Here is an 11,077-nt window from a genome sequence, read left to right on the forward strand (position 1 = left end):
AGTCTCCGGTGCTACATTTCTCCAACGGTGACTGGAATAATCTTGTTACACATTGGTCTCGGCTGCAGCGTAAGGTACTGTATATGATATCACATCACAATTTGAACTACATTTCTGCATTTGCCTTAATGTCTCACTTGTACGAAAACTGTTAGCAGAAGCACATTCGTTCGCAAGGGACCACAGAATCTCGCAACTATACTGCACACTGCATTGCTCTTGTGAGTACCTCTTGCCCTATATGACCATACTTACTTTCATAGCTGTTTGATTATGTAGCATCACTGCACATGTTAGCCTCGTGATCGTCCATTTGGTGGACATTATAAGATCCGTATGGACTCTTACATAAATTTAGAATCAACCCAATGCTTTTGAAGAGGTTTAGCTCTGTAGTCCTCTTGTAAGGACTGAACGTGGTCTATCACTATACTTACATTAACAGCTACCCCCTCCGTCCCATAATATAAGAACGGTTTGTACAGTACACCAGTGTTCAAAACACTCTTGTATTATGGTAAGAGGGATTGGTTCATTTTGTAGCATTCCGCATCTTATCTCCCTCGCCCACCATTTACTAAAAAAGGTCAGATCTATATTTAATCTTACCAACAAGTAGAATACACAGACAATGCCAGTGCAGAAGTGTAGCCCATTGCTCTTGTTAGTACATTTTGTCCTGTAACGCTTGTACTTCCAGGGATTGGTAGTTGATTATGTAGCATCAATCTGCATCTTATCTTCATTATCCTCTATCCCTTCCAGTATTATCATATCTATAATTACTCCCTACAAAATGTAGAGTATAGGCAATGCTTATGAAGAAGATTCTGTGCTGAAATTCTTGAGTTATCCTTCCCTTGCCATGGAGAAGGGCATTATAAAGCCGGTGTTAACTGTTAATGTAAGTCAGTCCTTCTAAAGCCTTTATCCTCAACTGCTGTTTAATTTGCTCATACTCCCCATCGTTTACTGCTGTTTAGTTTGTTGTTTCTACCAAAATGCATGTTCGTAAGAACCGTAGGTTCTAAGTTTTACTTGTAAAACCAAATTCCTTATTCATACCATGCACATTACTTAATACTCCCTATATGTATGCTTGTTTTTGTGGATCTATAATCCAGTGTGTGGTGAAGCAGCCCACATTTGCACTTTGTCATCTCCTGTTTTATCTTACCGATGTGGCTGATGATATGAACAACATGCCATGCACATTATCCAAAATAGATACAATGATTTTCTTTGCCCTTCATCTATGCTTGTTATGTTGACATGGTAATCTAGTAGTGTGGTGAAGTTCCCTGCATTATGAACAATGCCAAATTATGCTATTGATATTTTGAACATACTGTTTATTTTATAATTTGAAATTGGATAGAATTGACAGAATAGTTATCATCTTTGTTTATACACGTGCAAAACCTGTCATCTCTCTGCTTTGTTTCAGGGTGATATGCCTGATGGCATGCACAAGTCTGCTGAAGGCTGTGAGACAAACCCAACATATATTGCAGCAAAGAAGGCAAAACATCTTGAAGATAGCGAGACAACCCCAAAGTCTTGTCTTGATGCAGTGTTCAAGTTACTTGAGACTAATAGTCAGACAAGCTCACATAATTCGTTGTCTGAATCTGTTCGACTTCTTCAGTCCCAAGTTCTAGTAGAAAGGCATTCTGCAACTCAACTTCGACTTGAAGTCCTATCTCTAAGAAAGATTGCGGAGAACACCAATGAGAACCTTATCGCTAAACAGCTACACCTGGAAGCTATGACCGACATGCTAGGCCGGTCTCACAGCCTTGCTCAGCAACTTGCGCAGCAGTTCCCCCGCAAGGCTAACCTTTCTTGAACTGTCTAGGAAGTGGTCTCGGTTCAGCATTATTTTGTTACACTGCAATGGTGCCCAGTTTTTGTAATCTGCTTCTTCGTTGCGCTTTATGATCACTGGTGGCGAACTTTGATGCCCAGTGGATGTAATATACCTTAAATCATTTATTGTGTAGTGTAGGTTTATTCTTAGTTACTATGACGTAATTTCTTTATTGTATAGAGTAGGTTTGTTCTTAATTCCTACTAGTTATGCAGCAGCCCGAAATGAACCTTGGCCGATGATTGTGCGAATCAAATCACGGGCTTTTAACAGGCCAAAATTGTCTGGGTCCTTGTTTGGCCCAATCAGATATCGCCTGCCAAACCGGGCCGTAGTTAGGCCCAACTATATGACGGGCTTTTAACAGGCCGAAATTAATATAGGGCCAAAATGTTAAACGGGCCCTTAACAGGCCAAAACTAATATCAGGTCGAATTACTAAGTGGGCCTTTAGCAAGTGGGCCCAAAAGCATAGTGTCCAGTTGATAGGCCGAATCTGATATGGGCCATAATTGAGCCCAAAGCCTCTTAAAGGGCTGGACCTGATCTGGGCCGTAATTTAGCCTAGAACGTGGTAGGCTTTTAACGGGCCGGATCTCATGTGGGCCACTATTAGGCCCGGAGCGTGGCAGGCCATTAATGTACCGGATCAAATATGGGCCGACTTTTGGCCCAAAACATGGTAGACAGTTAATGGATCGGCCTACTAGGGTCCTCAAAATCTTGTGGGCCTACAGCTGCGCCGACCCATTAATGTTGGCAAAATCTCGTGGGCCTTTAGCTGGGCCGGCCCATTATCACCCGCAAGAATCTTGTGGGCCTTTACCTGGGCCAGCCCATTATGGCACACAAAAATCTTGTGGGCCTTTACCTGGGCCAGCCCATTATGGCCCGCAAAATCTTGTGGGCCTTTAGCTGGGCCAGCGCATTATGGTCCGCAAAATCTTGTGGGCCTTTAGCTGGGCCGGCCCATTATGGTCCGCAAAATCTTGTGGGCCTTTAGTTGGGCCGGCCCATTTAAACTTGTTGGGCCGTGCCACGTGTCGATGTATCATAGGCGCCTTCTGTCTAGTGAGTGGATGACATCTGTCCCGACGATGAGCCGACACGTGTTTCCTCTAGCCAATGATGATTTTACACATGGAAAATCCCCATTGGTCGGGGCTGTTAACGGGTTATCGGATCCAAAACCCGACCCGATAGCTTAACGGCGTTCCGTTACGGTGGATGCCACGTGTCGGTCACCCTTGACGAAAGCACTTCTGTGACACGCAATTTATCATCATGGAAGTGGACACTTCCGTGATGATAATTTTAGTAATGTCATGGAACACTTCTACGACAGCACAGGTATGACTATCTTGATTCTGTCATAAATTTGTCATGGATGTACATGCATGAAAAAAAAAGGGACCTACTGTGACAAACATGTATCATCACGGAAGTGTATTTTTTTGTAGTGAATCATACATAAAAGAATTCAGAGAATATTCAAATATTGTTCATAGATAAACTTGATCACAAACCCACAATTCATCGGTCTCAACAAACACGCCGCAAAAGAAGATTACATCGAATAGATCTCCACAAGAGAGGGGGAGAACTTTGTATTGAGATCCAAAAAGAGAGAACAAGCCATCTAGCTAATAACTATGGACCCGTAGGTTTGAGGTAAACTACTCACACTTCATTGGAAGGGCTATATTGTTGATGTAGAAGCCCTCCGTGATCGATGCCCCCTCCGGTGGAGCTCCGGAATAGGCCCCAAGATGGGATCTCATGGATACAGAAAGTTACAGCGGTGGAATTAGGGTTTTGGCTCTGTATCTGGTAGTTTGGGGGTACGCAGGTATATATAGGAGGAAGGAGTACGTCGGTGGAGCAACAGGGGGCCCACGAGGGTGGAGGGCGCGCCCAGGGGGTAGGCGCGCCCCCCTACCTCGTGGCCTCCTGGTTGATGTCTTGACGTAGGGTCCAAGTCTCTCTGGATCATGTTTGTTCCGAAAATCATGTTCCCGAAGGTTTCATTCCGTTTGGACTCTGTTTGATATTCTTTTTCTGTGAAACCCTAAAATAGGCAAAAAAAATACAGCAAATCTGGGCTGGGCCTCCGGTTAATAGGTCAGTCCCAAAAATAATATAAAAGTGTATAATAAAGCCCAATAATGTCCAAAACAGAATGTAATATAGCATGGAACAATCAAAAATTATAGATACGTTGGAGACGTATCAAGCATCCCCAAGCTTAATTCCTGCTCGTCCTCGAGTAGGTAAATGATAAAAACAGAATTTTTGATGTGGAATGCTACTTGGCATAATTTCAATGTAATTCTCTTAATTGTGGCATGAATATTCAGATCCGAAAGATTCAAGAGAAAAGTTTAATATTGACATAGAAATAATAATACTTCAAGCATACTAACTAAGCAATTATGTCTCTTCAAAATAACATGGCCAAAGAAAGTTATCCCTACAAAATGATATAGTTTGGCTATGCTCCATCTTCACCACACAAAGTATTCAAATCATGCACAACCCCGATGACAAGCCAAGTAATTGTTTCATACTTTTAATGTTCTCAAACCTCTTCAATTTTCATGCAATACATGAGCGTGAGCCATGGACATAGCACTATAGTTGGAATAGAATGGTGGTTGTAGAGGAGACAAATAGGGAGAAGATAGTCCATCAACTAGGCGTATCAATGGGCTATGGAGATGCCCATGAATAGATATCAATGTGAGTGAGTAGGGATTGTCATGCAACGGATGCACTAGAGCTATAAATATATGAAAGCTCAACAAAAAGAAACTAAGTGGGTGTGCATCCAACTTGGTTGCTCACGAAGACCTAGGGCATTTTGAGGAAGCCCATCGTTGGAATATACAAGCCAAGTTCTATAATGAAAATTTTCCCACTAGTATATGAAAGTATTAACAAAGGAGACTCTCTATCATCAAGATCATGGTGCTACTTTGAAGCACAAGTGTGGAAAAAGGATAGTAGTATTGCCCCTTTTATTTTTTTATTTTTTTGGGCCTTCTTTTTTTTCTTTGGCCTTTCTCTTTTTTTATTTTTTATTTGGGACAATACTCTATGAATGATGATCATCACACTTCTATTTATTTACAACTCAATGATTACAACTCGATACTAGAACAAAGTATGACTCTATATGAATGCCTCCGGCGGTGTACCGGGATAGCAATGATGCATGAGTGACTTATATGAAAAAATTATGAACGGTGGCTTTGCCACAACTAAAATATATCTCGGAATGGCTTTGGAAATTCCATGATAGGTAGGTATGTATGGTGTCTGTTTTGAGGAAGGTATATGGTGGGTGTATGATACCGGCGAAAGGTGCGTGGTATTAGAGAGGCTAGCAATGGTGGAAGGGTGAGAGTGCGTATAATCCATGGACTCAACATTAGTCATAAAGAACACACATACTTATTGCGAAAATCTATTAGTTATCGAAGCAAAGTACTACGTGCATGCTCCTAGGGGGATAGATTGGTAGGAAAATACCATCGCTCGTCCCCGCCCGCCACTCATAAGGAGGACAATCAATAAATACATCATGCTCTGACTTCTTAACATAACGGTTCACCATACGTGCATGCTACGGGAATCACAAACTTCAACACAAGCATTTCTCAAATTCACAACTACTCAACTAGCACAACTCTAATATCACCATCTCCATATCTCAAAACAATTATCAAGTTTCAAACTTCTCATAGTATTCAACACACTCATAAGAAATTTTTTATTTATTTAATCTTGGATGCCTCAAATAATTAAAGCAAATTACCATGCTGTTTTGTAGGACTCTCAAAATAATCTAAGTGGAGCATGAGAGAACAATGGTTTCTATAAAACAAATCCACCGACGTTCTCTAAAAGATATAAGTGAAGCACTAGAGCAAAAACTATATAACTCAAAAGATATAAGTGAAGCACATAGAGTATTCTAATAATTTCCGAATCATGTGTGTCTCTCTCAAAAAGGTGTGTGCAGCAAGTATGATTGTGTAAAACTATCAAAAAAAGGCTCAAATAATACAAGACACTCCAAGCAAAACACATATCATGTGGTAAATAAAAATATAGCTCCAAGTAAAGTTACCGATAGAAGTAGACGAAAGAGGGGAAGCCTTCCGGGGCATCCCCAAGCTTTGGCTTTTAGGTTTGCTTAGATTATCTTGCGAGTGCCATGGGAATCCCCAAGCTTAGGATCTTGCCACTACTTGTTCCATAATCCATCAAACTTTACCCAAAACTTGAAAACTTCACAACACAAAACTTAAAGTAGAAAATCGCGTGAGCTCCGTTAGCGAAAGAAAACAAAACACCACTTCAAGGTACTGTAATGAACTCATTCTTTATTTATATTGGTGTTAAACCTACTGTATTCCAACTTCTCTATGGTTTATAAAATATTTTACTAGCCATAGATTCATCAAAATAAGCAAACAACACACGAAAAACAGATCTGTCAAAAACAGAACAGTCTGTAGTAATCTGTAGATAACGCAAGATCTAGAACCCCAAAAATTCTAAAATAAATTTCTGGACGCGAGGAATTTATCTATTAATCATCTGAAAAAATAATTAACTAAATATCACTTTCCAAATAAAAATGGCAGCAGTTCTCGTGAGCGCTAAAGTTTCTGTTTTTTACAGCAAGATTAACAAGACTTTCCCCAAGTCTTCCCAACGGTTCTACTTGGCACAAACACTAATTAAACACAAAAAACACAACCAAAACAGAGGCTAGATAAATTATTTATTACTAAACAGGAGCAAAAATCAAGGAATAAAAAATAAAATTGGGTTGCCTCCCAACAAGCGCTATCATTTAACGCCCCTAGCTAGGCATAAAAAGCAAGGATAGATCTATGTGTTGCCATAATAGTAAGATAGATCATTAAAAATCATTTCATATTATCTACGTTCAGCAGCAAGTTTTCTTTGAGGCAAGAAAAAGTAATCAAAAGGGCTAAATTTAATGGGACAAAAGTGTCAGGACCCCGATTCCAAGTCACATCGATCTAGCCGGTAACACCTCATATCACTTTGCGGCCCCACGCACGGTATCCCACGGGTGTCGCCTTACCATGGCCCGGGACCGTTTGCACCTTTTGGCTCACGTATATGATAGTGTCGCTAGCATCCATATGACAGAGAACCCGGGCCGACATGGCTAGTCGTGAACCCAAAGCGGCACAGACCTATGGAGACAGGCATACATGAATCACATCGAGCATGTCGGTCATCAGCGAGTGATTCCGGGCTGTAGCACTGGGCTAACAGGACTCCGGGGAAACCGGGTTGTAGTAGGCTAGACAGGACTCCGGACATCACCGCGTGACATTTCCCCGAAGGGACAGACATAGGAACAAAGTGAAACACATGCCGGCCAGTCAAGTGTCCTGAACAGTAGTGCTGGGCTAGCAGGACTCCGGTGAACCAGGCTGTAGCGGACTACTATGGCTCGAGGAACACTAGACTACATTTCCCCATAAGAAAGGCTGCCAAGGATAAACAACTAGATTGTCGGATCCCACTCATACCAAGCATTTAAATCATACACACAATATGCCCGATATGAGTACATACAACATGGCATCACAACAAAACTCTACAACTCAAGTACTTTATTTAAAGGCTTCAAAGAGCCATACATAACATGTTCATACAGATAGGGGTCACATGACCCGACACTCAAGTCATACGATCATACAAGCACATGCGGAAGCAACTAGTCTGAGTACAGACTCTAGAAAGAAAGAACGCTTCTTGAAGCCTGTCTATCTACATAGGGCCCTCCATGGCCAGGATCACCACCTGGGTGGCTAGTCACTCGTTGACGTCAAGGTCTACGTAGAACCCATCGGAGGGGGAGGTGTTGTCATCTGAAAACAGTAATTAAGCAAACATGAGTACAAGGGTACTCAGCAAGTCTTACAACAGAACCTACTATACATGCTTATTCTCAAGAAGGAGGTGGGGTTATTGCAGCAAGCCAGCTTTGACTCTTGGCTAAGCTATCCTACGGAACTCCACCGGTAAAATAGTTTTCGCACACGAGTCCACTACTCACCAACACAATACTCCACCGAGGATCCTCCCTCGTCATCCTACGAGAGGGCCATCCTCGGTACTCACACTTATCTTGAGTCTTTTAGTAGTATCCATTAACTTGTCTATGAACTATATAGGCAACCAAGTAGTCCTTTACCGCGGACGCGGCTATTCGAATAGTTTTATACCCTGCAGGGGTGTACTTCTTCATACACGCTTTCACCACTTACCGCCGTTTACACAACATGTACTCGGCAACCTTCAAGCGGAAGCCCAGCGAGGTGTCGGCCACGGCCTACCTAAACACTTAAGTCTCTAGTCCAGGTTTATCGCCTATCCAGGTTCCATCCGCAGGGAGTCCGGCCGAGGTTTCCACATACGGCCCCGAACGATGTGAACAGGGGCCCGAGACGCCAAACGGGCGTCCGGCATACCCGGCCACGGTGTATCTACCGCAACATAGCCCACCCCTAGGGTCAGTGCTACGCACGGCCGCCAACACATAACCTACAACCACCAGAAACTATTTGCAACTCCTAGACAGAGTAGTAGGGTGATTAAGAAGCCAAGAGGGTCAATTAAGGGTCCCAATGCATGGTAGTAGTTGAATCTTAAATCACACATACAGATCTTAGTTCTTAGGGACGGCCTCAATGAAACAACCCACCATGTACTCCTACATGGCCTCTCATCGATACCTTTACCAAAACATGTTCAACACATCCCTCACATTACCGGCCTAAGCATTTCACTCTAGCCCATCACCCAGATGAACCAGACCTGACACAACTCTAAGCATAGCAGGCATAGCAAGGTAGGAATCACATACATGGCTCAATCAACTCCTACACATGCTAGTGGGTTTCATCTAGTTACTGTGGCAATGACAGGTCATGCAGAGGATAAGGGTTCAACTACCGTAGCACACAGCAGTTTGAATCGTGTTGTCTTAATGCAGTAAACAAGAGCAGAAGCGAGAACATGGGTATGTATCGGAATGATCAATGGGTTGCTTGCCTGATGGAGTGGTAGTGGGATACTGCCCATCAGTTGGATACTAGTGAATATCCTCGGAGGCAGAACCTACCACGAAGAACACATCGGAACACAATCAACACATGACGACATGCAACAATATGATGCATGCTATGACATGGCAATATGAATGTGTCTTGGCCTAATGCAAGCTATAACAGAAAGGAATGAACTCATTTGAGTCAAAGATTCAATTATTAGCTTATTAAACATGGCTTTATTAGTGCATTACCTCATTCTGCTTAAACAGCAAGGTTAACTTGTTTTGTCATGCATGAAACCATTATAGATGGATAGATTGAATTTTTCTGATCATTTTTCATATATAAATCTTTACATTTGGAGCTGTGGTTGATTTTCTATGATTTTTAGAAGTTTTGACTATTTTCTGGAATTTCCTGTATAAGAATAATTCCTGTAATTTAATTACTGCGTCAGCATTACGTCAGGGTGACGTCAGTGGTCAACGGGGACATCCAGGTCAAACCTGACTGGTAGGTCCCGCGTGTCAGTAGTTAATTAAACTAATTATTTTTAGTTAAAACTAATTTGATTTAGTTAGGAGAGGGGGGCCCACTTGTCATTGACTCAAGGGAGTCAACCTGGGGTCAAACCCCTGGTCAGCAGGGCTAATCCCGCTGGCGTTGAGTCGCCGGCGAGGCCGAGACGGCAGAGAGCTTCGGATTTGGTCCTCCGGTGACCAAATCGCCGGTGGAGACGTGCTACGCGTAGCCGGGAAGCTGCCGCATCCAGTGGTGCAAGTGGTTGGACACAGGGACGCCGGAAACGATGCCAGCGAGCTCGACAGCGGCGGCCGGAGTTCGGACGGGGTTGGGTTCAACCCTACGGTGCACGGGAGAAGGAGCTGGTGGTGGCTACGGGCTCCTGGTGCTGCGCTGAGCACAACGGTGAGCTTGGCTTCGAGCCACTGTGGCTCTGGCCACGATGGCGCCATGGCCGGCGGCGGGGAGCTTTCGGGTGCGGTGGAAGTGGCGACTACAGAGGCCAAACGAGCACGGGAGCTAGGGGAAGAGGAAGAGGAGCTCACAGCGGGGTCGGAGAGGGGGTCAGCGAGCTCGGGGAGGTCGTGGCGGCGGCAAATCGACCGGAGACGGCTCGGGTGCCCGAGGTTGAAGACGAGGGCGAAGACGGTGTTCGGCGGCGTTTGGAGTCGCGTGGGTCAGCGGAGAGGTCCAGGGCGACGAGGCGGAGCTATTGGGCTTGTCGGAGGGGCGAGGGGGTGGCTCTGGTGATGTCTATGGCGAACGGCGGCGAGGATCGCGCTCGGCCATCGCGGGAGAGGGTGAGGGAGACGAGGGGGAGAGTGAGGGAGGATGAGAGGGGGACGTGGGGGTCGGCGTGGCATCCCTGGACGTCTCCAGGGCGTCGGCAGAAGCAGGAGGTGGCCGGCGTGTGGCCGCGGGCGCCGGCCACGCGCTCCTCGTCCTTCTGGCGGGAGGAGGACGACGACTGGCAAGGCCAGTCGGCTGGGCCAAGCCAGGTGGGCTGGCCAGCACAGGTAAGGCCCAGGTGGGCTTCCCTCTCTCTCTTTTTTTTGATTTGTTTCTGTTTTTTCTATTTAACTGCAAATGTTGGGCTTTTATTAAAAATACTAAAACGTTCCAAAAATCCTGAAAATAATTGTGGGCTCTGTTTAGAATATTTCCAACAGCAAACATTTATTTCCAGAATTATTTGAGCATTTAAATTATTTTATAGCATTTAAATGCCCAAATTCAAATACTTATGATTTAATTCAATGACCTTCTGTTGACCTAGAAAATTGTGCACCAAATTTTGCTAGAGGTTCTAACCCAAGACAAAGAGGGTGAACTTTTTAGAAGGGCATTTCAGGTTCATTGAAAATAATTTTCGTAAACCCTAGTTGTTTCCAGGGGGGTGTTGGGGGTTCTGTCTTCCCCATTTCAAATTTAAGAGGAAATTAAACATGATGCACACTCTAATGCTTGAACTAACTAGGGTGTGACAAAAAGTCCCCAATATCAACTTTGGGAGGTATAGGTTCCTCCTTTGGCCCTTCTTATTGCACAACCAATTCATCATTATACGCATTCTTTTGAC

Source organism: Triticum urartu, chromosome 1A (genome assembly GCF_056163025.1).
Source record: "Triticum urartu cultivar PI428250 chromosome 1A, HENAU_Tu73, whole genome shotgun sequence".
Classification (NCBI taxonomy): domain Eukaryota; kingdom Viridiplantae; phylum Streptophyta; class Magnoliopsida; order Poales; family Poaceae; genus Triticum; species Triticum urartu.